General features: G+C 41.1%; 1 long non-coding RNA gene across 3 annotated transcripts in view; it reads right to left on the bottom strand.

The window, feature by feature from the left end:
* Positions 1–2,300: 2,300 nt before the first annotated feature.
* Positions 2,301–23,669, bottom strand: part of LOC147827038 (uncharacterized) — a 32,986-nt gene continuing 11,617 nt past the window's right edge. Inside the window, exons 3-4 of one of the 3 annotated variants that reach the window (XR_015453023.1) lie at positions 9,743–23,322; positions 2,301–2,792 (exon numbers count right to left, since the gene is read on the bottom strand). This is a non-coding gene — a long non-coding RNA (uncharacterized LOC147827038). The remainder of the gene's footprint in view (positions 2,793–9,742; positions 23,323–23,669) is intronic. The other 2 variants (XR_015453024.1, XR_015453025.1) reach the window with 2 other exon arrangements.

The raw sequence follows: 23,669 nt of genomic DNA, 5'->3' as shown, positions 1-23,669 counted from the left end.
CTGGATGGAATATAAAGGGAAAGATGGAAGGCAGGCTTGCTGCCTTCTTGCCTACCCTGCCATGGACTGTTTCTCCTCTGCAATGCCAGACTCCCATGCTGCCCGGCCTCAGAGCCATCTGACAATGGACTGAAACCTCTACAAACTGTATGCTAATATAAACTCTTCCTCTTTTAACTTTGGGTATATTGTCTCAACAACAAGAAAAGTAACCAAGACAGTGGACCAAGGCACCTTTCAACCTAAAAGTTTCCCTTCACAGTGGCTTTCTCAGCCAGTGTAAAGTCCCCAAATGCACAGTCAGCCAACCCACAGTCAGGAACAACTATGGGCCCCAATCCCTCTGTATGGTAAAGATCTGGTCCTGGATCACAGGGCTCCCAGCATCTGCAGCCCCCAAGATCTCCAGGACACTGGCACAGAAGTCCCCCCTGCAGGACTCAGGAGTATATAACAGTTCTGGTTCCAGAAAAGCCTGCACTCCCTGACCAGACAAACGTCCCCTCAAGATCTCTCCCTTCTTGGCTTCTCCTCTTAGCCCAGCCCCTCAGTCCGCTTTCTTCATGGTTCAGCCCAGGGCCCAGATCTCTTTAGACAGTCCTAACTCCACCCTCCTGGCACACGGTGGAGGAAGAAGTGGAACCAGGTAGGCAGCAACTAGATTGCTCTCCCCTCATCTTCACTCATTAACAGACTCTAAAACCAAGGTCATGCAGTAACATGGGAGCAAACCAGGACAAATTCAGTGGATCCCACCCAGCACTTGTTAGATGACTGTGATAAGAGGAAAACAAGAAAGCAAAGGCTGAAGGATTTCAAATCCTGACTCCACCTTCTACACTGCTTACTAGCTATGGGATATGTTGCCTAGTGTCTCCAAGCTTCCATTTACCACCTATAAAAGGAAGATAATAGTACCTTTCTACAAGGTGTTGGGAGCACTGAAGGGAACCATTTAAGTGCCTAGCACAGAGCCTGACACTTTATACCTCAGCAAATATCCCCGGACTCAATGCAAGTCTTCACACACAGGCCCTCCTTCATTTCCTGAAATGACCTTCTTAGTATCTTTCTAAGATTACCCTCTTTTTCCAGAGGTTCAGAGACATCAGGTGACTTCCTTGAGGTCACACAGCTTCTCCAAGGCAGAGTTGAGATTCAGTTTAATTCTCTGGAACAGCAAAGCCTACAGTTTTACTTCCCACAGCACTCCTTCAAAAAGGATGCCTATGAGTCAGAGTCACAAAGCAGTTAAAACGATTGTACAGCATCAAGAGAACAAAGTGTTCATCCAGGAAGGGTTGCTTATTCGGGGGACATCTTTATTGTATTTTCCAGTATCCCTCAGTCCTTGAGTCTCCTCTCATCTGCATTTTCCTCTCCTCCCACAAGGTGGCAGTATGGAACAGGGTTAAGTGCAAAGCAATTTAGCAGAAATCCCTGAGGTTAAGCTCTCAGCCAACAAGAAAAGAACCTCACTGACAGGTACCCTGAAATACAGTGGGGAGAACAAACAGGTCTCAACAGAAAGGCTTCCTTCAGCTTCCCCACAGAGACATACCCAAGAATCACTCTCCAGGGCTTGTCTGAGGCTTGTTCCAACATTACAAAATCAGAAAACAACAAGAAAAAGAAAATGGGATAAAATAAAGAAGGAAAGAAAGATAAAAGAGAAGGGCAAATAATAAGGAACAGGGCCAGAGCTAAAAGGAAAGCAAGAAGGAAAGAGAAAAGGTTGTTCTGAGTTTGAAGACCCGGTATTTCTAATATCCATAGGTCCCAATACGCCACTTAAGGCATTAGGAGAAGCTTGCCAAAGCTGGTTTTCTTGATATGAACTAGGCTGTTCTCATCATCAGAGGAACGGGGATGGCTGCTGTTCTCATCAGGGGAGCTCTGGTCTTGGTCTTGAGCGTGCTTCCTGGCCCCAGTGTGGATCTCTCAGCCTGGTGGCACAGACCCTTCACCCAGCCGTCGCAGGCTTTCTAGCTTTCACCACTGGCTTTGGGCCTTTCCGGTGCAGATCTTCGGCATGGACTTGCATGAGACATTTCTGTGGGCTCTAGGCCTTTGGCTGGACTCATGAAAGACATTGCTGTGGGATCCAGGCCCCTGGCTGGATTCTTCAGGTCTCTAACATGTGGCCAGATCTCTTGCACTCCTCAGCATTTGACTTTTTGGGTGAATATTATAAAATAATCCTATAAATTGCATGCCCTGTATTAAATCTATTCCCTGTAAACACTGACTAAAACAGCAGGCAAACTGGGAACCTCAAGATCCAAGGAAAGACACGGTGATGAGTTCTCTGAGTTTTATTTTTGCCTCAAGACTGATTATTGGACAACCTGGTGATCTGGAAACCCTAATACATAGGAAAAAAATCCCCAGCAAAAGCCCGTTCCCTGTCACCAAGGCACCAGGTAAGGGGCAGCACACAATTTTAAGCAAGCAGTCAACTCCAGCCAAACACCACAGAAAAAGTCACATTCCACCCTCACTGGCAGATGCCAAATGGAGGAAATCCTAGGTTTCTGCTTTTGTAACAGGGCGTCTTCATCTGCTTTCCCCACTACCACCCCAGCACCTGTGGTGTCAGAGGAGGCCAAGGAGCAAGCTGAGCCGTCAATCTTGCTGTCACCATCACAGTCATCCTCTGACCCTGTGGAGTGCCCAGGGTGAAAAGGAGTCGCTCTCCCCTGCAAGTATCCACAAGCCAGCAGAGCACGACCGTCGGACCCCGTCTAGCAGTAACAAGGCAATGTCCCCTTGCTCTCACCAAAGCAGGCCTGCTGAGATACAAGATTTAAATGAAACCCAAAGTCTTACCCAAAATGCCCCAGTTTTAATTTTTTTACAAATTATTCATTATACAAAAACCAGAAAGAACTTGGCTTGAATGGGAAAAGACAATCAATAGGTGCCAATACCAGATGATACAGGTGGGTGTCTAACAAGGATGTAAAGCAGGTATTTTAAAAATTCTTTAATAAGCAATTGTGAATACACAGGAAACAAAACAACTAGAGAGTTCCCACAAGAGATAGAAGGCAGAAAGGAAAACAAACAGAAACTTTAGAACTGAAAAATATGACAACCAAAGTTAAAAATGAAATGGATGGACTCAACTGTAGAATAGTGATGGTACGGGGAAAAAAATCAGTGAACTTGAAGATAAACTATAGAAATTGGGTTTTTAAAAATTGTTTAATCTGAACAACAGAGAGAAAATAGATTAAAATACAAAACAAATCAAAGCCTCAAGGAAATAAAAACTGTAATAATCTATTTCATCCAAAGTTCCAAAGGGGGGGGGAGTACTCAAAAAATAATGACCAAAAATTTCTCAAATTTGGCAAAAGATATAACTTACACATTTGAGTTTTTGTAAACCCCAAATAAGAGAAACCCAAGAAATTTGCACCAGCCCACATCATATTCAAACTTTAGTAAAAACTAAAGGTAAAAACACAAAACACTTATAGGGTAAGAGAAATAATGTGAATGACAATAGTTTTCACAAAAGAAATAAAGAAACCGGAAAGAAAATGTTGCAACATTTTTAAAGTACTGAAAGAAAAGAACTGTCAACCCAGATTTCCAATCTCTAGAGAAAAATCTCCCTTAGGAAAGAAAAATAAATCAGACATTCCCAAATAAAGGAAAACTAAGGGACTCTGTTGCTAGCAGGCCTATGCTAAAAGAATGGCCATAGGAAGCTCTATAAACAAAGAGAAATGACTTTTTAAAATGGAATTTAAGCTGGGCTAGGTGGCACACATCTGTAATCCCAGCACTCAGAAGGCTGAGGCAGGAGGATTGCCATGAGTTTGAGACCAGCTTGAAGAGCATAATGAGTATCAAGGCCAGCCTGAACTACATACTGACACCCTATCTCAAAAAAACCCAAAAAAATAAAAAAATAAAAAAATAAAAAGGAATTTATACATTTGGAAGAAAGAACAAAATAAAGAGCAAAAATAGTAACAAATGCAACACTTTCCTTCTCTTCTTGAGTTTTCTAAATTATGTTTAATGGCTAAAGCCAAAGTCATCTAATATGGTTATAACTATATGTAGAAGAAAGATTTAAGACAATTGTATTAAAAATGAGAGATAACCAGCACACAAGAGGAGGCTTCCAGGCTGCCGCACCAGCCCCGCCAGCACTCAGGAGGTGAGCTGTGTGGGCCCCAGCAGCATGCGCCTCCCACCCCCGTTGAAATGAGAAGACACATAAACAAGTCTCAAAAACAGAGTTCCAGATCACCTACAGCAACCCCAAAGGAAAACAACATGGAACACTGATACTCAACCACCTGGACTCCCTGAACTGGCAACAAAAGAGGGTCTGGAAAAAATGAAATCAGAAATAATTTCTCAGATAACAGCAGAGATTGTGCTCATAGTGCAAGACATGATTAATAAATCTAGAGAGGAGCTCAGGAACATGATGGAATCCATAAAACAGATGCAAACAGATTTCCAGGAGTTTAAAAACTCCACTGAAAGTCTACGCAGCAGAATAAGCCAAAGTGAGGACAGAATTTCAGATACAGAAGATAAGATTGCAATTAGTGACCAGGAAAAGAAAAATTGCTTTAAAACTTGCAAGGGACCATGAGAAATCAATCCAGCAGCTGCTAGATGATGCAAAGAAGAATAACATAAGACTGATTGGAGTCAGTGAACAAACAAGAGAGAGTGCAGATGACATAAAAAAAACTGTTCACAGAAGTGATGGCAGAAAACTTCCCAAGGAGGGAAAAAGAACAGATAAACAGCTAAGTGAGGCATATAGGACTGCAACTCGCTTTGATAAAAAAAAAAAAAACTACATGTAGGCATATAATTGTTAAGATTCCAGAAACCCAACAGAAGAACAAAGTTCTATAAGCAGTTAGAGAAAAGAAACAAATCACATACAAAGGAAAGCCCATCAGAATCACAGCAGACTTCTCAATGCAAACCCTCAAGGCAAGAAGAGCTTGGAGAGATGTATTTCAAGCCCTAAAGGAAAACAGCCTCCAACCCAGACTGATGTACCCTGCAAAACTATCTTTCAAAATTGATGGAGAAATAAGATACTTTCATGATAAAGAGAACCTTGGGAACTTCGTGAATACCAAACCAGCACTCCAAAAAATTTTAGACAATATCCTAGGAAAAGACAATGAGGATCAAAACCCCAGGAAGCCCAGCAGAATGAATCCATTGGGCATGACAAATTAAATGCAAAGGGGGAGAATCTAAGAAAAAGAAAATTTCTTGACAAGGCTTTTTAAACTTTTAACTTCATCTCCCTAATGAGTCTATAAACTCAATCTTGTTATTGTTCTGATTAGTATTTTTCTGATTCTAGTGTTGCATACCTTTCCTTGTGCTGTACTGGCTATTTATCATCTTCTTGTGTCTACTTTTTAATTGAGTTGTCTATTAATGAGCTATAAGAGTTCTTTATATATTCTGGTCATAGGTTATATGCATTGTAAATATGGTCTGTTTAAGGACTACTTTTCATTTTAATGATTGCATTCAAAGATCTAAATTTTGATGGAATCTCATTTATCAATTATTTTTTCTTTTATACATCATGTTTTTTGTATCCTAGGAAATTCTTGCCTACCCTAAATTCATAAACATTTTCCCTTATAATTTCTTCTTAAAGTTTTACACTTTTAGTCTTTCATATTTAGGTTCATAGATCCTTTCAAGTTATTTTTATGTATGGAAATAAAGGGTTGAGGTTAATTTTTTATATACAGATACCAGGTGTTCTAGTGCCATCTGCTGAAAATACTATCTTTTCCTCTGCTCTTGAATTGAGTTTATGTTAAATAAAATGTTAATGTTAAAAAATCTTTCAAAACTCAGTGGACCATATATGTGTGGTTCTATTTCTAGATTCTCTATTTTATTCCATTGATCTATATGTCTTTCCTTACACCAACACTGCCTTGATTACTATAGCTTTAGAGGAAGTCTTAAAATTAGGTACTAAATGGCCGGGGATTTAACTCAGTGGTTCTGCCACCTGCCTCACAAGCGTAAGGACTCGAGTTCGATCCCCAGTACCAAAAAAATTAGGTACTAAATGTCTTCCAACACTGTTTTTTGTCTTTTTTTTAACTTTTCTAGGTCCTCTGTACTCCTACATAACTTTAAATTTCAATATCCAATTCTTCATTTATAGCAAGTATACATAGACCTGAATTTTTATATATACCTTGTGTTTTCTAATCCTGCTAAATTCAAATACAAGTTCTAGGGTCTCCCAGAGATTTCTTAGTATTTTCTCTGTAGATGATCATTTCATCTACATATAAAGATTTTACTTCTACCTTGCCAATCCTATGCTATTTGTTTCTTTTTATTGCCAGACTATTTTGGTTTGGGCCTATGTTTCAAAGTTTAATGGACAGATGAGGAATAGGCATATCTGCTCTTGTTCCCCACCTTAGGGAGAAAGCATTGTATCTTCTCCATTCATATAAGGTGTTTTTGCTGGAAGCATAGAATACATGTCTTTGATCTGTTGAGAAGGTTCTGTTCTACTTTACTCTCCTGATAGCTTTTACCATGAACAGCTGCAGAATTTAGTCTAATACTTTTTCTGCACCTACTGACAGGATCATATGGTTTTTTCCTTTCCTCTGTTAAAATGATGACTTTTGCGGATGATCTTCCAATGCTGAACCAACACTGCCATCCCTATAATAAAACCACTTTCTACATACTGCCAGATATGATTTCTAATAGTTTATTTTATTAAACAAATTTCTATCTATGCTCATACTTTTTTCCTCTATTTCTTTATCCAGCTTTAGTATTAGCACAATGTTGATTTCCTAAAATGAGGGGAGAAGTGTTTCTTCTTTTTTTCTTCTTTAAATGTTTGGTATAATTTATCAGTTAAAATGTTTATGAGCCTGCTGTTGTCATACAGGTAGGTTTTCAAGGTAGGAATATACTTTCTTTAATAGGTGCTATTCAAATTTTATATTTCCTCCAGAGTTAGTTTCATTAATTTGTCTTCCAAGGTACTTCTTAGAAGTTATCAAATTTATTTCAAAAAAGATTTCTGTAATATGCTTTCTATATCCTTTTAAATTTTAAATTTTAAAATTTTAAATTCTGTAAAATCTGTGGTAATGTCTCCTAGATATTGTAATGTTAAAAATGTATAATTGATATTGTGTAATAGGAAGAAAAGGTCTAAAGGAGCAGGGGAATTGGGAGGGGTAGGGGAAAGGAAAGAAGGGAAAAGAAAAAATACGAGAAAAGGAAAAAATGGAAACAAAGTCTTTGCAAATCGGGAAGGGTGGAGGGGGTGAAGGGAGGGCCTGGGAAAGGGAACAAAATAAGAACCAAGATACTCATGTAATGGTACAAGATCCCAATGATGAATGTAACTGTATTTTATACCTAAAATGTACCAATAAACTTAATGGGGAAAAAAATGGGAGATATAAGAGAGTTAAGATGTCTATATATAACTTGAACTAGCAAAATGTTAACAATTATGTATGATGATAAACTATATAATACCTAGAGTAACCACTAGAAAAGCTATCAAACAAAAACACTCAAAAACCAATGTAAATAAAACAAAATGTAATTTTTTTTAAATGTTCAAAAATGCACAGGAGGGGCCGGGGATTTAGCTCAGTGGTTTCGCCGCCTGCTGCGCAAGCACAAGGACCCAAGTTTGATCCCCGGTACCAAAAAAAAAAATGTACAGGAAAGAGGAAAAAAAAAAGAAAATCAGAAGTAAAAAGCAAACTAAAGAGAAAATAAAAAATAAAATCACAGATTTAAGCTCTGCCATACCAATAATCACACTAACTATAAATGGTATAAGTACAGCAATTTGAAGAGATTGGATGTAACTTTGTCAATGAGTATAAAGTTGCAATTAAGCAGGAGGAATTAAGGATATTTAAGGTGACTGACAAGTTAATTAGCTTAATTCAATCATTCTACATTGTACTCATATATCATAACATCATTATGTACCCTATAATTATATATGATTATCACTTGTAAAAAAAACACAGATTGGCATAGAGATTAAAGAATTTACCCAACAGTATACTGTCTACAGGAACCTTTCTTCAAATATAACAATATAGGAAGTGGGGAGGGAGGGAAGGATGAAAGGAAAAAAAGAATTCTAAGCAGAGAGACTAGTGTGAGCTAATTTTCTGAGAATAAACAAAACAAGGCCAGAAAACAGAAGGATGGGAAATTCGGCATGGCCAGGGCATAGACTATGAGGGGAGAAATGCTCCAGATTGTTCATGGCTTTGGAAACTGGGTTAAGGAGTTTGGAGACATACAGATTTAGCTTTTTTCAACTATTCTCTGACTGCTGGGAGTGTTGATCAGAAGTGACTACAGCAGAGATGTGGGAGCCAGTGAGGAGAGAGAGGCTGGTACTGACAGTATTAACAGTACTGGTCCAACAGTAGTAATAGCTGGGTGGAAAAGAGCTATACACAGGTAGTGGAGATGGCAGGACTTGGTGACCAGCTGGCTGGAGAGGGGGAGAAGAAGGAAGTCCCAAGCATGATTCCAGGTGGTATAGCCAATTGCTGACCTGGAGAGCCAAAAGGAGGAGGAGGTTTGGGGTCTAGAACTCAAGAGTGGAGTTTGGGTCCATTCAACCACTTCCCAGATGAGAAGATACTCAGTGTAGATGGCAAAATCCAGTTGGCTTGGGGTTCAACTGTGGCTGCCATAACAAAATACCAGTTGAAAGCCAAATTCCAGACCTTGATAAATTCACGACAATATGTACAACTTTATAAGGTTTCCTAACGATCAGCCAGAATTTCCCAGGGAATATTCCTTTGTACCAGCAGTTTCCATCTTGCTTGGCTCATTTAGAAGGAGGAAATATCAGATTCACTTAGGTAGGCAACGTAATAAAGTACAAAGAGAAAGGACTTTGGGACAGACCATTGCAGTTCCTGTGAATGACACCTACTGGAACTAGGCAGTGTGCAACTTGTGCTGCTGCACACAGAGACCCTGCTAGCACAGAGCAAAGATCAAGTACCAGTGCCTGCCTCTATGTACATCTATGGGGCCCTAACTTCTCTCTGAAAGAAAGAAAAAAATATCCATCTCAGAAAAGTGGGTTGAAAGATTATGTGCAGAGCCTTTAGACCCATATCTGGCATTTGGTAGACAATAAAAAATGATGACTACGTTCATTTTTACTGGAAACAAAATAAGGATAATTTAAAGCCACAAGAGAAGCAGTTCTGAATTTTGTATCAGTGCATGGCTTTTACTGTTGCAAAACGTTTAACTGGAACCACTTCCTCAGTCCTATGGAGCCGTGGGAGGAAAGAAAGTGTATCAGTCAGCTTTTCATTACTACAGTGAAATACTTGAGACAGATAACTTATAAAGAGAAAAGTTTACTTCGCTCATGGTTTTGGAAGTTCAAATCCAAGACCAGGTTTTGATCTTGCTTGATCAGGTTTGATCTTGTTTGGCCATTGTTTTGAGAGTGACATATGGCAACACATCACGGAGAGATGGTGTGTGTGTGTGTAAAAGAAGTAAAAGAGAAAGCAGCCTCACAATCCCCTCTAAGGCACAGCCCCAGTGACCCAAGGGCTCCCAGTAAATCCAATCTCTCAAGGTCTCCCAGTACACCCACCTCCCAACAGCACCACTCTGAGGACCAAGTTGTCAATCACAATGGGCCCCAGGGAGTCTCAGAACTCACCCTAAACATAGTGGGGAGATAGAGTGGTAAACGGAATGATCCATGAAACGGCATGGAGTTTGTTTCTGCCCAAAGGGGATCCACTCTCTAGTCTGATCACCACCAATGTCAATCAGGAAGATAGTCTTCCTGCAGAACACAGATAGAAATGATTCCAAATTGGCATAAGGAACTTCAGGAATGATGCGTTCATTCATAATCTTGTGCAGCCATATAGGTCAAAACATCAAACTGCCCACTTTAGGCCAGGTGTGGTGGTCCACATCTGTAATCCCAGTACTTGGGAGCTCAAGGCCCGAGGATTGTTGCAAGTCCAAGGGCAGCCTGAGTTCATATGAGACCCTGTCTCAAAAATAATGTGCACTTTAGATATGTGCAATATAATTAATAACTGTACATTGATTTGTTGTATAGCAATTAAATGTCAACAGAGTTTTTAAGTACCCTTCAATTATCACCACACTATGCCAAACACTGAGGCAGGCAGAGAATGCCAAATGGTGGGAGGAAATAAAACTAAGATGCAGGATAAAAATGTACACTAGTTAGAAAGAGATTAACAGCACTTTGAACCACATGTTAGAACAAACCTCCTGGGAAAGACATCGATCAAGACTGCAGTTAAACTGGGAAAGTTTACCGATGCAAAGACTGAAGAAGATTTTTATGTAATGTCGAAAGGCCTGAAAAGCTGAGTGCCACCTAGATATGGTTTAGATCCAAAATATCCAAGTCTCAGGTGCTAAGAGGTGGGCTTTCAGAAGGAGACTGGATCATGATGAAATGGGACAGGTACGTGCCCTCGGGGACAGGAGATGGGAGGATTCTCAGGCTCTAATCCATGACCCACCGCCCACTGAAGGGAAAGACGTGTTCCTGTCCCATCCTACCTTGCCAACACTGTATGGAATGCACCTCCTCTTATCCCCTCCACTGGTCATTGCAAGGACCAGCTGTGCTATAAAGGGACCAGGAAAACATGATGCTTCCAAGGATGAAAACAGCTGCTGATCCCTGATCCATATCTTACAACAGGAGCAGATCCCCTAAAACTTGAAAAAGTCTCCAAAAAATACCACACTCATGACCGGGTGTAAACTCACCAGCCCCTGGCCCATCCCAGTGGTGCCCTAAGACCTAGTTCCATTCTGATTTTCTCAGGGCTATGGCCCTTAAACCCTTCAAACCAAAGTCCTTCTATAATTACCCCCTTTTATTCCTAAGCCTCCATTGGAGCCTTTGCCTGTAGATTCACACTGTTGCTTTAGTTTCTATTATCACTAAAACAAATGTCCATGTGTGCCCTGTGCTATTGAAGGCACTAACTTCCTCAATCAATGGATGCATTCATGAGCTAAAAGGAGGTGGGGCGGGGTTGAAGGACGTAGGTCACTAGGGGAGTGCCTTTGAAGGGCACGTCCAGTCCCCAGACCCTTCCTCTCTCTGCCTCTTTCCTCTTTCTCTGTTTCCTGGCTGCCATGAGGTCGGCAGCTTTCCTCTGCAATGCCCTCCCACTATGATATTTCTGCCTGGGAGCCTGAATTGAGATCTCTGAAACTGTGAGTCAAAGTAAACCTTTCTGTCTTTAACTTGCATGTGTCCTAGCAACAAAAAGCTGACTAGTCCACATCTACAACCCCCTGAATGGGACACTTATGACCTAGGACACAGCAAAGCTGTAAAGGAAATCCTTTCCCAGTCTCTCATCCCTAACCCATGCTGCAGGCTGTTGTCATGATAACCTTTTTCACAGAACATTTTTGTGAACTCTGATCTCCCTGTTACTGCACCCTCCCCATGTCTTTAAGATCAAATACAACTTCCACTTTCCCGCTCCCTCTCTCTCTCTCTCTCTCTCTCTCTCTCTCTCTCTCTCTCTCTCTCATCTCCTTTTCTCCTTTATACTGATCCATTTGCAAGTTCCCAGCTCTCCATGGGGTACCTGCTTCCTTTCCATTTCAGGCTGCCCCTCTCCCTTTTAAACCCAGCTTCATTTTACATCCTCTGCGAATCCTTTCTTGGCTTCACCATTAGACTGACATTTGTCTTTCCTTTCATTAAAAGCCTATCTATAGAGACTGTATTTCTGAACCCAAAAAGCTGGGACATGTGGATGTAGTTTTGTGCTGCTGACAGATGTGAAAGACAGGGAAAATTGGGAAATATTGCTTGGATGCTCAAAAAATTAGACTCTGGCAGATGTTCTGATAGTGTATGGAAATTCTAAATGCTCCAGGGGTTTTAAACTGGGTCTTATATTTCTCTTTCTACCACTTGCCATTTTGCACAGGCCTCGTAGTCCAGTCTGTCTCTTAAGTGTGTATCTTTCCCTTCCCTGTGGGCCATGATCTTTCCAGACAGCCAGCACTTCCCAGAGTGTAGCCAGGTGAATTCCTGCATTCTGGACACGGGGGAGGCCGCCACCTAGTGTGCAAGAGGGGAAGTGCAGGCATGAGACGTCCACTCTGAACACTGTACCAGACCCACATTGCCCCAGATCTGCCAATTTCTGGCAGCAGAAGACTGAGCTTTAGAAGGAGAATTTTTGCTTTCAGAGAAGCAGCTGGGTTTGTTGTTATCAGAGAAGGAGGCTCAACCAGAGAGCAGAGAAACTACTTGGGATATTAGTCAGAAATATCTAGATCAAAAGATGGGGCTCAGTGCATCAGTGCAGGGGCTTCTCTGTAACCTCCATCCTGAAGAATGCAAGTTAAATGTCAGCCTCCCACTGGAACCAATGTAGGTTCTGCATCTGCTCCTACAGACACGGCCCTGCTGGTGGCAGGGTGTTGCTCATATCGATCCCAAATGCAACCTCAATGCTTCAGATAAATGCACCTCGGCTACACTCAAGAGGTGAACTAGAACCTGTTGCTTCATCCACCATCTGGGGATCTCCCAGTGAACACATGGACTTGGGAGGCCATTTGAGCTCCTGTGGCAGTTCTGTCACCAACAAACTGTGTGACATGGAACCAACAGGCTTCTCAGACACCCGCATGTACTTCCCAGGAATAAGGCTGGTCCCTTGCTTCCAGCTGATCCCAGACTGAGCCTGCCTCCTGTGCTTCCTTCTGTTAGTTTCCACCACCTGCTTTACTTCCTGCTTTGCTCACCACAAACCCTGCCCTTACCCCCAAGTCTGGCTGCAGAGTGGAGATTACAGTAGCATTTGTGCAGGTTCAGGTGAAGAGTGTGGAGCAGGGCTCTACATGGTAAGAACTTAAAAGAGCTCCTGTTATTTCAGCAGACTCTCACCTTCACTTTCCAGCACAGGCGCTGGGCTTTTCACTCACCAAGGCACCAAAGCATCAGAAGGGCAAGAGATCGCTCAAATTTCACCCTAAAATCTAGGCAGCACTGGAAGACTTCAAAAGGCCTCCTTGCTCATTCATTCAACCAAGACTTAGCTAGCACCCCTCTGCTAGACTTCATGATGAGGGACAGACACCATGTTTCTCTCAGGGGACTTTCAGCCAACAGGGAAGCTGGGCACTAAAGAGAAATCACAGGCAGGTGCTCTGGCCCAGGCCTATAACCCTATGCACTCACGTGCTCAGGAGGAGGATAAAGAGTTTAAAGCCAGCCTGGGTAACTTAGTGAGACCCTGTCTCAAATGAAAATGAAAGAGCTGGGGAGGAAGCTGAGTGGTGGCGCGCTTGCCCAGCATGTGTGAGGCCCTACATTTAATTCCCAGCACCACAAAAAAAAAGAAAAAGAAAAACAGATGTGAAGTAGAAGGATGGGGAGGAACAAGACTACTTGCCAGAGGTGGGGTGGGGGGATTCCAGCCTAAGAAAGAGCAAGGAGGGCCAATGTCATGGTGAGAAAAAGGCCAAAGACAGTGAGGAAAGCAGAATGGTGAGGAGAAACCCAGTGGCTGGAAGGCGGCTGGCAGGGCCTCGAAGCCTCTGCCTCTGTAGGACACCACACTTCCTTCCGGGAGCAATGAGAGGGCAGGGAGAGCTTGCAGCAGGGGGTACAGCATCAGAGTGGAATTCAGAATGCTATTCCCTCTTCCCTATGGGTGGAACTGAGCAAATATCTACCCCTCTCCAAGTCTCCTTCCCTTCACTACATTCTCCAAGAGGGTACCACGGGATGGAGCCTTAGGTACGAAACGTGGGTTATTCAGGCAGATTCATCTCATCTTCCAAGACTTCTAGGCTAAGACCCCACAGGCAGGAGAGCGCCTCTTCCAAGCAAGCCATTCCAGGGAAGGGGGAGCATGCAGAGTGGGCTCTGCCCAGGGCCCAGATGGTGCAGGAGGCTGGGAGCTAGCAGCAAGCCAGCTGCAGTGCCTGCCTACGCAGGCCTCTTGTTTCTTTTTATAACTCGTCATGTTGCCAGTTTTACAATTGGACAAAACATCCAGCTTATTGTAACCTCCGTGTACTTCTTTATTTCTGCCTCCTGTATCACCCACCTGACGTAAGGTAACAAAAGTGGCCCGGATGTTTCTGGAGGTGAGAGGATGGATGAGTTGAGGGAATGGGGAAGTAAGATACCAAACAAAGGCTTTATTCCAGTCTTCACGGAGTTCATGTATAATGAGGAGGGGGGAAAAATAACTTCAGTAAGAGACAGGGACAATGACAACTTCTGCACTTCTTGAATCAGAAACCAGGGCTGGAAGCCCAGAGATCCATTTGCTCACAGTGAGGTGAAGAGTCAGTGCTGGGGCCGGGGCTGGAACACACCAGAATCAGCTGGCTGAGGTCCCACAAAGGACACGGGGTCCCCGTCTATAGGAGCTGAAGGTGCTTCCTGGGCTATCTTCCTAACCTCAGCTCAGCAGCCCTGCAGGAGCCCCAACTCTAGTCACGCAGATCCTCCTTTGGTGTTTCTCTTCCTTCTCCAAGTGCAACACAAATTCCTCATCCCGAGAAGGGCCACCAAGACCCACATGCCAATGAGCCGCTGTCTCCCCGCTGGCTTTCAGCATACTTCACCACCATCCATCGGACACCGCCCTGCCTGACTACTCCCTCCACCTCGCCACAAGCCCCCGTCTACTGTGGACTTCAGGAGGCCAAGATCTTGTCTGTTTGTTCACTGCTGTGCCAGGCAAAGGACGGAGCCTTGCACAGTGTAGGAATCAGAGTCAGTGAAAGCAATGCTTTATAAACAAATTCACTCCAAATCAAAATGATTTGTAAGACAAATTCAAAGTAGACAGACTACGTTGAGCCATTATAAGACATGAATTTAAGCCCCCAATTTTTTCCTTTTAGGATTTCAAAAAAAGTCCTCAGACTTTACCTGGTTTGCAGAGAGTAAAAATATGAAAGGAGGTCTAGGTCAGGAGTAGTGGCAACAAGTGTTAATCTCAGTACTCTAGGAGGCTGAGGCAGGGGGATCTCAACTTCAAGCCCAGGCTGCTGGATAGCTTAGTGACTTAGTAAGGCCCTATCTTAAAATAAAAATAGAAAGGAGGGTTGGAATGTAGGTCAGTTCGAAGGCTCTGGGTTCAACCTAGCTGCTGAGCTGTGGTTAGGAATATGGACCAGGAGTCACTTTCAGCTCTGGGAAGGAGAGAGAGAGCGGGAATACAAAAATCCAAAACGCTCCAAAATACAAAGCATTTGAAGTATCAACATGATGCCACAAGTGGAAAATTTCACGCCTGACCTCATGTGACCTGTGGCAGTGAAAACACAGGTGCACTAATGGGTTGGGCGTTTAGCTCAGTGGTGAGCCTTACCCGGATACCTTCAGGCACGTCTATAAGGTGTATATGAAACATGAAGGAGTTCCATTTTTACATTTGGGTTCCACCCCCAAGATATCTCATTATGTGTATACAAATATCCCCAAATCCAAAAAAGTCAGACATTCAAAACACTTCTGGTCCCAAGCATTTAGGATAATGGGTACTCAACCTGTATTAGATGCACTAGGAACTGTAAAAGTGTAAATAAATGTATGGTTACAACTTTACAGAGAGAATTACTACAATATTATTCATATAAGCACTTTCCTTACCTATTTAAAATAGGCTTCAACTTAGAAAAAACTGATTTAGAATCAACATTTCAGAAACTCGTCTAGTATATAAATTGAATCATTCCTACAAATGAGGGCAGAGTATAAAATTGTGCCTATTCTCACACCGTTGGTTTTATTTCACTCTGTCCCCACTGACAGCTGGCATTATTTTTTAACAATTTTTTTGGTCTGGCTGTTTATTTTCTTTTTAAAGTCTTTTTCATATATATATATATATATATATATTGCTGTAATTTTTTTGGAAAAGGCTGAGGAGTATGGAAAACAAAATCACCCATAACCCTAACAGCTTACAGGTAACCAAAGAAAATATTTTCAACTGTTTTCTTCCAAATTCTTTTTTAAAGTGGAAATTGGATGTGGTGGTCTCATTTTGTGCAGAGCATGGAAGTGAATACAATAGAGATGGCATGATACGGTGGAAAATGCACAAAAGTTTGCTTCTGACCCTACTTCTTACTAGTCTGTAGGCTTTAGGCATGTTATTTAACCTCTCCGAGCTTCCACTTGCTCAGCTGCAAAATAAGGAATAATTTTTTTTTTTGCATACCAGGGATCAAACTCAGGACCTTGCACTAGCAAGGCAGGCAGCAGTGCCACTGAGCTACATCCCCAGCCCAACGAGGAATAATTTCTACAGTATAGAGAGGGTTGTAAACACTTGGTAAAATACGTAAATTGACTGAAACAGTGGTGCTTGATAAATTCCAGTCATATTATTGGTACTCTTAACAAGGATGTCTTTGAAGGTGACAGTGCAGTCATAAAGAGGAGTTTACATGGAAGCAAAGCTGCTGAGCCAGATGCAGAGAAAGGGACAAGGTAAGAACTCTATGCTCACAGCCAGAAACCACCCAAGGAAAATTCCCTACGTCCAAGGCGTCTCCTTAGTCAAGAGCAGAAATCAAGAACACAGAGGCTCTGTAAGGAAATAACTCCCAGTCTGACCACAACTGAAGGAAGGCAATCATCCCCACCTGTCCCTAGCCCATGCAGACAGGAAAGCGTGGCACCACTGTGTCAAAGTCCCCAGGGAACTTTCAAGATGAAGGCCTCACCCGCTAAGCTGTCAGAGCCGCTGACAGACCACTCTGGGCTACCAGCCCTTCTGAGGACAGCCTCAGTGGATGAAGAGAAGGCTGCCTGGCCAAAGCTCTCTTCCTTTTAGGGGGAAACCCACACCCTGTAATTGATGATGTGGGCTCACAGAGGTCTGAACTCTCTCCCCAGCTCACGACAATGCTGAAAACATATTCTGTCCAACACCAAGATGACAAAGATATTATCTGACAACAATTATAAAGCAGCCATCATGAAAATGCTTCAATGAACAATTATAAACATACTTGAAACAAACTAAAAACATAGTATAGAAATAGGTAACACAAAGATGAAATGATAACAATTTTGGAACTAAAAACAATCACAGTAACAAATTTTTTAAAAAGATCAATGGATGGTTTTACAGCAGAATGTAGGAGATAATATAAAAAATAAATCAATGAGGGCCAGGGATTTAGCTCAGTGGTGCTGCCACCTGCCTCGCAAGCACACGGTCCCAAGTTTGATTCCTGGTGCCAGAAATAAATAAATAAATAAATAAACTTGAAGATAGCACAATAGCAGTTATTCATTCTGAACACAGTGAGAAAATAAAGTTAAAAAAAAAATCCAAGGATGGTGACCTGTACCTGTGATCCCAGCACTCAGGAGGCTGAGGCAGGGAGATCATCACAAGTTCAAGGCCAGCCTGAACTACATAGTGAGATCCTGTTTCAAAAATCAAAAACCAATAACAACAAGAAGCAGTCTTGGGTATCTGCGGGACTAAAATAGAAGATCTAAGACCAGTGACACCACAGTGCTGGAAGAGGAGCAAAAAAAGGCCAGGCTTGAAAAGTCATCCAAGACACAATAACTGAACACTTCCTTCAAAGTGGAAAAATACATAAACCTAGGGACTCAAGAAGCTGAGAAATCCCCAAGAGTACAAACCTAAAGATATCCACACTGAGGCAAATTATAGACAAATTTCCAAAAACTAAAGACAAAGAAGAAAACTATTGCCTGCAGGGGGGAAACAATTTGAATGACAGCAAATTTCACATGCAAACACACATATGCATAAAAACATAGAGTCCAAAAGGAAAATGACATATTTTTCAAGTGCTGAAAAAACCTGTCAACCTAGAGTTCTAAATCCAGAGAAAATACCTGTAGGAATGAAGGGAATCAAGATATTCTCAGATGAAAGAGAACCAAAGAATTTTTTTTTTGCTGGCAAACATACACTAAAGAATGGCTAAGCCAACTTTATAAATAGAAAAAAAAAGTTAAGTAATCTTGGGACATCAGGAAGAAAGAGCACAGAGGCAAAAATATGGGTAAATATAAATACTTTTCTTCTCTTGAGTTTTCTAAATAATGTTTGACCACTGAAGCAAAAATTATAGCACTGTCTGATATGGCTCTCTATGTAGAGGAAATATTTTAGACAATTATAAATAGGGAGAACAAAGGGTTAAGGTTTCTATACTCCATCTAACTGGTAAAATGTTAACAGTAGACAGTAATTATATATATAAATGTGATATATCTCTAACATTACTGTACATATGTCTATATATAACATTATTCTCTATATAGTAGCATAAATAGTAATACTATATTTGTAGATATAGTAACATATATATTTGTCTTAGTCATTTTCCTAGTCACTGAAACACAATACCTAACACCTGCAATTTAAAGAAAAAGGTTTATTTTGGCTCACATTTTTAGTCCATTGTTGTCCAGCTCCAGGGCAGGAAGGTGGGGTGGAAGGATCTGGTAAGGGAAAGCTGCTTATCTCATGCCAAACAGGAAGCAGAGAGTCAAGGGAGGAAGCAGAAAGGGAGATACACCCTTCCAGGTCATACTCACAGTGTGAGTCTCCCACAGTGACTCCCCTCTTCCGACCTGACCCCAACTCCAAACAGCAAGTCTGCTATAAGCCCCCATAATCCAATCACCTTCCAAACACACAAGGCTGGGGGGCCATTTTAGACCTAAATCACAACGTTCTGTTTCTGCCCCTCAAGATTCATGTGTACCTCTGTGCAAAATACAGTGGACCCCAAAATTCCTGGTGGTTGCATTCTAGAGCACCCATGAACTGGGAAAAACTGTGAATTTCAGATATGGTCAGAAAAATGGTTATAAATGGCTGTTTTAAACCCTAAATATGCTATGTCTTCTGCAGTTAACAAAGCCTTAGAAGATGCAGGGCATTTTGGTGGCATCTTAGGGACCTTAGGGCTTTAAGAAGAACAAAGCCAAGAACACTCAAGATAGCTACACATGGTATAACAACCTGTTATGATTCGGGAATGCTGGTGCATCTGCTGGAGATGGGTTACATAATTGCTGGTGGTTATAGATCTAATGGCTTCTCTCATGAGCTGGCTTTGCTTGCTTCTTGCAGTTTTCCTCCGATGTTCCATAGTCTTGGCTTTTCCAACTTTCTGGGGTCTCCACTGCACTTTTAGCTTCACTCTCCCACAGTTTCACACACTGCCCTCTCAGGGCCACATTGCCTGGTCTCCCAGACCTTCTTCAGAAATCTGAGTGTAAGCTTCCCTGACCCCACCACACTTGCATTCTGCATACCTATAAAACCAGCACTAGGCCGGGCATGGTAGTGTATGCCTATAATCCCTGCACTCAGGAGGCTGAGGCAGGAGGACTGCTGTGAGTCTGAGGCCAGCCTAGGCTGCATAGTGAGTTCAAGACTAGCTTGAACTGCACAGTGAGACCCTGTCTCAAAAAAAAGAAGCTTTGGGGATGTAGCTCAGCAGCACAGCATCTGCCAAGCAAGCACAAGGTTCTCAGTTTGATTCCTGGTACCCAAAAAAAGCACTGTGTAGATGATGCCAAGGTCTGCTGCCAGCCCAAGCAGTAGCCAGGTCCCCTTGAATCATGGCTGTAGAGGCCTTCAAGTCCCTAGATGGATGGCTGAGTACTGTGAAGCAAATCCCAAGGAACTAATTCCCTGTGTGGTCCTTCTGGAACAGGCTCCCCTGAGGCTATCTTCACAAAGCAGTCTGATAGCTTTATACCTTTAAGCCTGCAAAGGGAAGGGTCTTGCTGACTCCTTTCCCTCAGGCCACTTTTCTTATTATCCTAGTCCAAAGCACTTGGTTTCTTTTTAATGCTAATTTTTTCAGCTCTCCTCTGCTTCATCTTTGTAGGCTCTCTCTCTCTGACAAAACTGAAACTTTTTAAATAGACATTGTCCTCCTGTTTCTCTCAGTAATTCTCACTAAAAAAAGCAGCAAGTAGTTAACTTTATTACAAACTGAACATTTGGATGCCTTGAAATTTCCTCCACCAGACTAATTACTTCACCACTCCTAATCTCAGCCTCTACAAACTCAAATGACATAAGCAAAATGTAGAGAAATGGACCCTTTGTTCCCAATTGAAATCTTCTGAGCCTGGTCTTTTCAGTCTGCTTTTTTATCAGCATTTTGGCCTTCTGAGTTCCAACTAGAATCTCCCATCAAGCTCAGCTTACAGCTTTAAGGGCTGTTTCTCCAGCCAGCATCTCCAAACTCCTTCAGCAAACCAGTTACAAAGTCATTTAAACCACATGGTCAAGTACAGTCACAGCAACATCTCTACTCTCTGGTATCAAAATCTTTCTTAGTCACATTCCTCATAACTGAGTCATGACACTAAAAATCCAAATTTAAAGAAGGGGAGGTTTATTTTAGCTCATGTTCTTAGTCCATAGTTTGCTGGCTTCAAGGCATGGAGACATGGTGGAAGGATCTGCCACAGGAAAACTGCTTACTCCACAACAACCAGGAGACAGAGAGTCAAGGGAGGAGTGGGAAGGGTGTAAACCAACAGTGACCTCCACCTCTTCTGGCCAGACTCTACTCCCTAATAGTAAATTAGCTGTAATGCCCCCATAATTTAATCATCTTTCAAACACATGAGGCTTTGGGGGCCATTTTAGATCTAAACCGTGACAATAGTAATACTTAGAAACCCCACAAAAAGTTAAAAGACATGCACTCAAAAAGTATAAGAAAAAAATTATAGAAGAAACAAACAAAATGTTAAGTAAACCACAAGAATGGAAGAAAAAGAAAACCAAGACATAAAAAACACAGAAAACAAAAGGAAAAAATGGAAACAAAGTCATTATAAGTAGGGAGGAGTGGAGGAGTTGAAGGTAGGGCTTGAAAATTGGGAAGAAATAAGAACCAAAATGTAGCATGTAAAAGTACAAATTCTGAATGATGAATGTCATCATTTTGTATACCTAAAATGTACCAATGAACTTAATGAATAAAGAAAAAAAAGAAGATATGGTGAGAAGAAAACCAATATTTTAGTTCTAATTTTATAGCAGTTAACAATGTAAATTTTTGTATTTTTTGTCTTTTCTTTTCTTCAATCCTAACCACTTCATTTTTCACATGAAAAAAACCCTGAAATATATTGCACAATTCTTCAAAAAAAAAACCAGAGAAAATAAACAGAGGAAGCAAAAAATAAAATAGCATACTTAAATTCTACTGTATCAATAATTACATTAAATGCATACAGCCTAAATTTACCACTTAAATGGCAGACATTGACAGAAAGATTTAAACTCTTTATCCAACTGTGTCTACAAGTCACTTGATTCAAATATAACAAGACAGGTTTTGAGAGTAAAAGGATAGAAAGTAAAAGAAAAAAAAGAAAGTAATGGACAATGAAAACATTACTCAAACAAACACAAAAATATCTACGCAACTATTAAATACAGTGGATTTTAAATCAAAGAAAATTACCACGGACATTGAAGAACATCGCATAATGATAAAAAGTAAGTCCAGCCAAGCAGAAACAGCAATCCTAAATGTGTATGTACCAAACAACTGAGCTAAAATGTTGGAAAAATGGTAGAACTAAAGGAGAAATACACAAATCTACAATTAAAGCTGAAGAATTAAATAGCCCTTTCTCAAAAATGGATACGACAAAATCAAGAAAGATACAGAAGAACTCAACAACGCCATAGATAACAGGCTCTAACTGCTATTTAGAGTGTGCTCGCCACTGAACAAATGCAAGACAAACATCCCTTTCAAGTGCCTATGAGGCAAGGCATATCATATCCTGGGTCACTTTAAAAAAAATAACATTCAACAAGTTTCAAAGGATTAAAGTCATGCAGAGGGTATTCTCTGATCACAATGGAATAAGACTAGCACTCAATAATAGAAAGACAAGAAAATATTTCATGAGCCAAGAGAAGAAGGTCTCAAGACAAACTTTCATGATGCACTGAACTGAATGCAAATGAAAATATAATATATCAAAACATGTGGGACACACCACTGGGGCATGATTGAAAGGAAAATTTAGTCAGAGGCCCTGAACGTACTCCATCTTGTCTGAAAGGAAAATGTATAACATCAAATACTTAAAATTAAAAAAAGAGAAAAAGGTTTGAAACTGATAATTCAGCTTCCAACCCAAGAACATTGAAAGAGGAGAGGGAGGAAAAAAGCAAAGACCAACATAAGCAGAAGGAATGACAAAACAAAGAACAGAATTCAATAAAATTGAAAACAACAACAGAAAACAAATAGGGGGAAAATCAATAAAACAGAGAGTTGGTTCTTTGAAAAGTTTGATAACTTTGACAAATTTCTAGCAAGACCAGCAAAGTAAAAGAAGATACAAATATCAAGAATGAAATATGAGATATCACTAGAGACCCTGCATATATCAAAAAGATAATCAGGAACTATGGTAAATAACCCTACATACATAAATTTCACAACTTCCATGAAAAGGAACAATTCTTGTACCAACAGAAACTACACAGTTCACCTAGTATAAAACATGTAATTTGATTTTTTAATTTCTCATTTTTTATGGCTGAGTGGTACTCCATTTTATTAAAAAACCACATTTTCTTTATCCAGTCTCCAGTTGATGGGCATTTGGGCTGTTTCCAAGTTTTAGCTATCACAAACTGTGCTGCTATGAACATGGGCACACATATATCACTGTGGTATGATTCTTTTAATTCTTTGGGGAAGATCCCCAGCAGTGGAATAGTGGGGTCTAATGGGACTTCCAATCCTAGTTCTTTGCGGTATCTCCATACTGATTTCCACAGTGGTTGCACCAGTCTACACTCCCACCAGCAGTGGAGCAGGGTTCCTCTTTCCCCATAGGCCCGCCAGCATTTGTTATTGGTTGATTTCATGATAGCAGCCATTCTTTCTGGAGTGAGGTGGAATCTCAGCATTGTTTTCATTTGCATCTCTCAAATGACTAGTGATGTTGAACATTTTTTCATGTTTTATTTGCTATTTCTACTTCTTTGTCTGAGAAATGTCTGTTCATTTCAGATGCCCATTTTCGGATTGGGTCTTTAAATTTGGGAGGTCTGATCTTTTTAAGTTCTTTATATATTCGAGATAGTAGACCTTTGTCTGAGGAAGAGCAGGTGAAGATTTTTTCCCACATTGTGGGTTGTCTCTTCACACTGCTGGTGGTTTCTCTTGTTGTGCAGAAGCCTTTTAATAAGAAGAGATACATTTATAGCTAAGTGGATGCATATTGAGGCGATACTCTTAAGTGAAATAAATAGGACACACATGTATAAATATTGAATAGTTTCTCTGGTGTGAGAAACTGAAAGTGTAAATAAGGACTAAAATGTATAATAGGTAATGTGAAATAGGAAGAAAAGAGGCAAAGGGGAAGGAAGTGGAAGGGATAGGGGAAAGGATAGAAGGGAATGGGATTAATATGAGAAAATGGAAAAATAGAAACAAAATCTTTATAAATAGGGAGGACTGGAGGGGTTGAAGGGAGGGCTGGGCAAAGGAGAAAAATAAGAACCAAGAGAGATTACGTAAAG

The sequence above is a fragment of the Heterocephalus glaber genome, unplaced genomic scaffold (genome assembly GCF_053883595.1).
Source record: "Heterocephalus glaber isolate CG9 unplaced genomic scaffold, H.glaber_assembly_v1.0 deba00001457, whole genome shotgun sequence".
NCBI classification, from domain to species: Eukaryota; Metazoa; Chordata; class Mammalia; order Rodentia; family Bathyergidae; genus Heterocephalus; species Heterocephalus glaber.
Note: the sequence above shows the minus strand (reverse complement) of the source record. Positions and strands in the feature narration are given on the sequence as shown.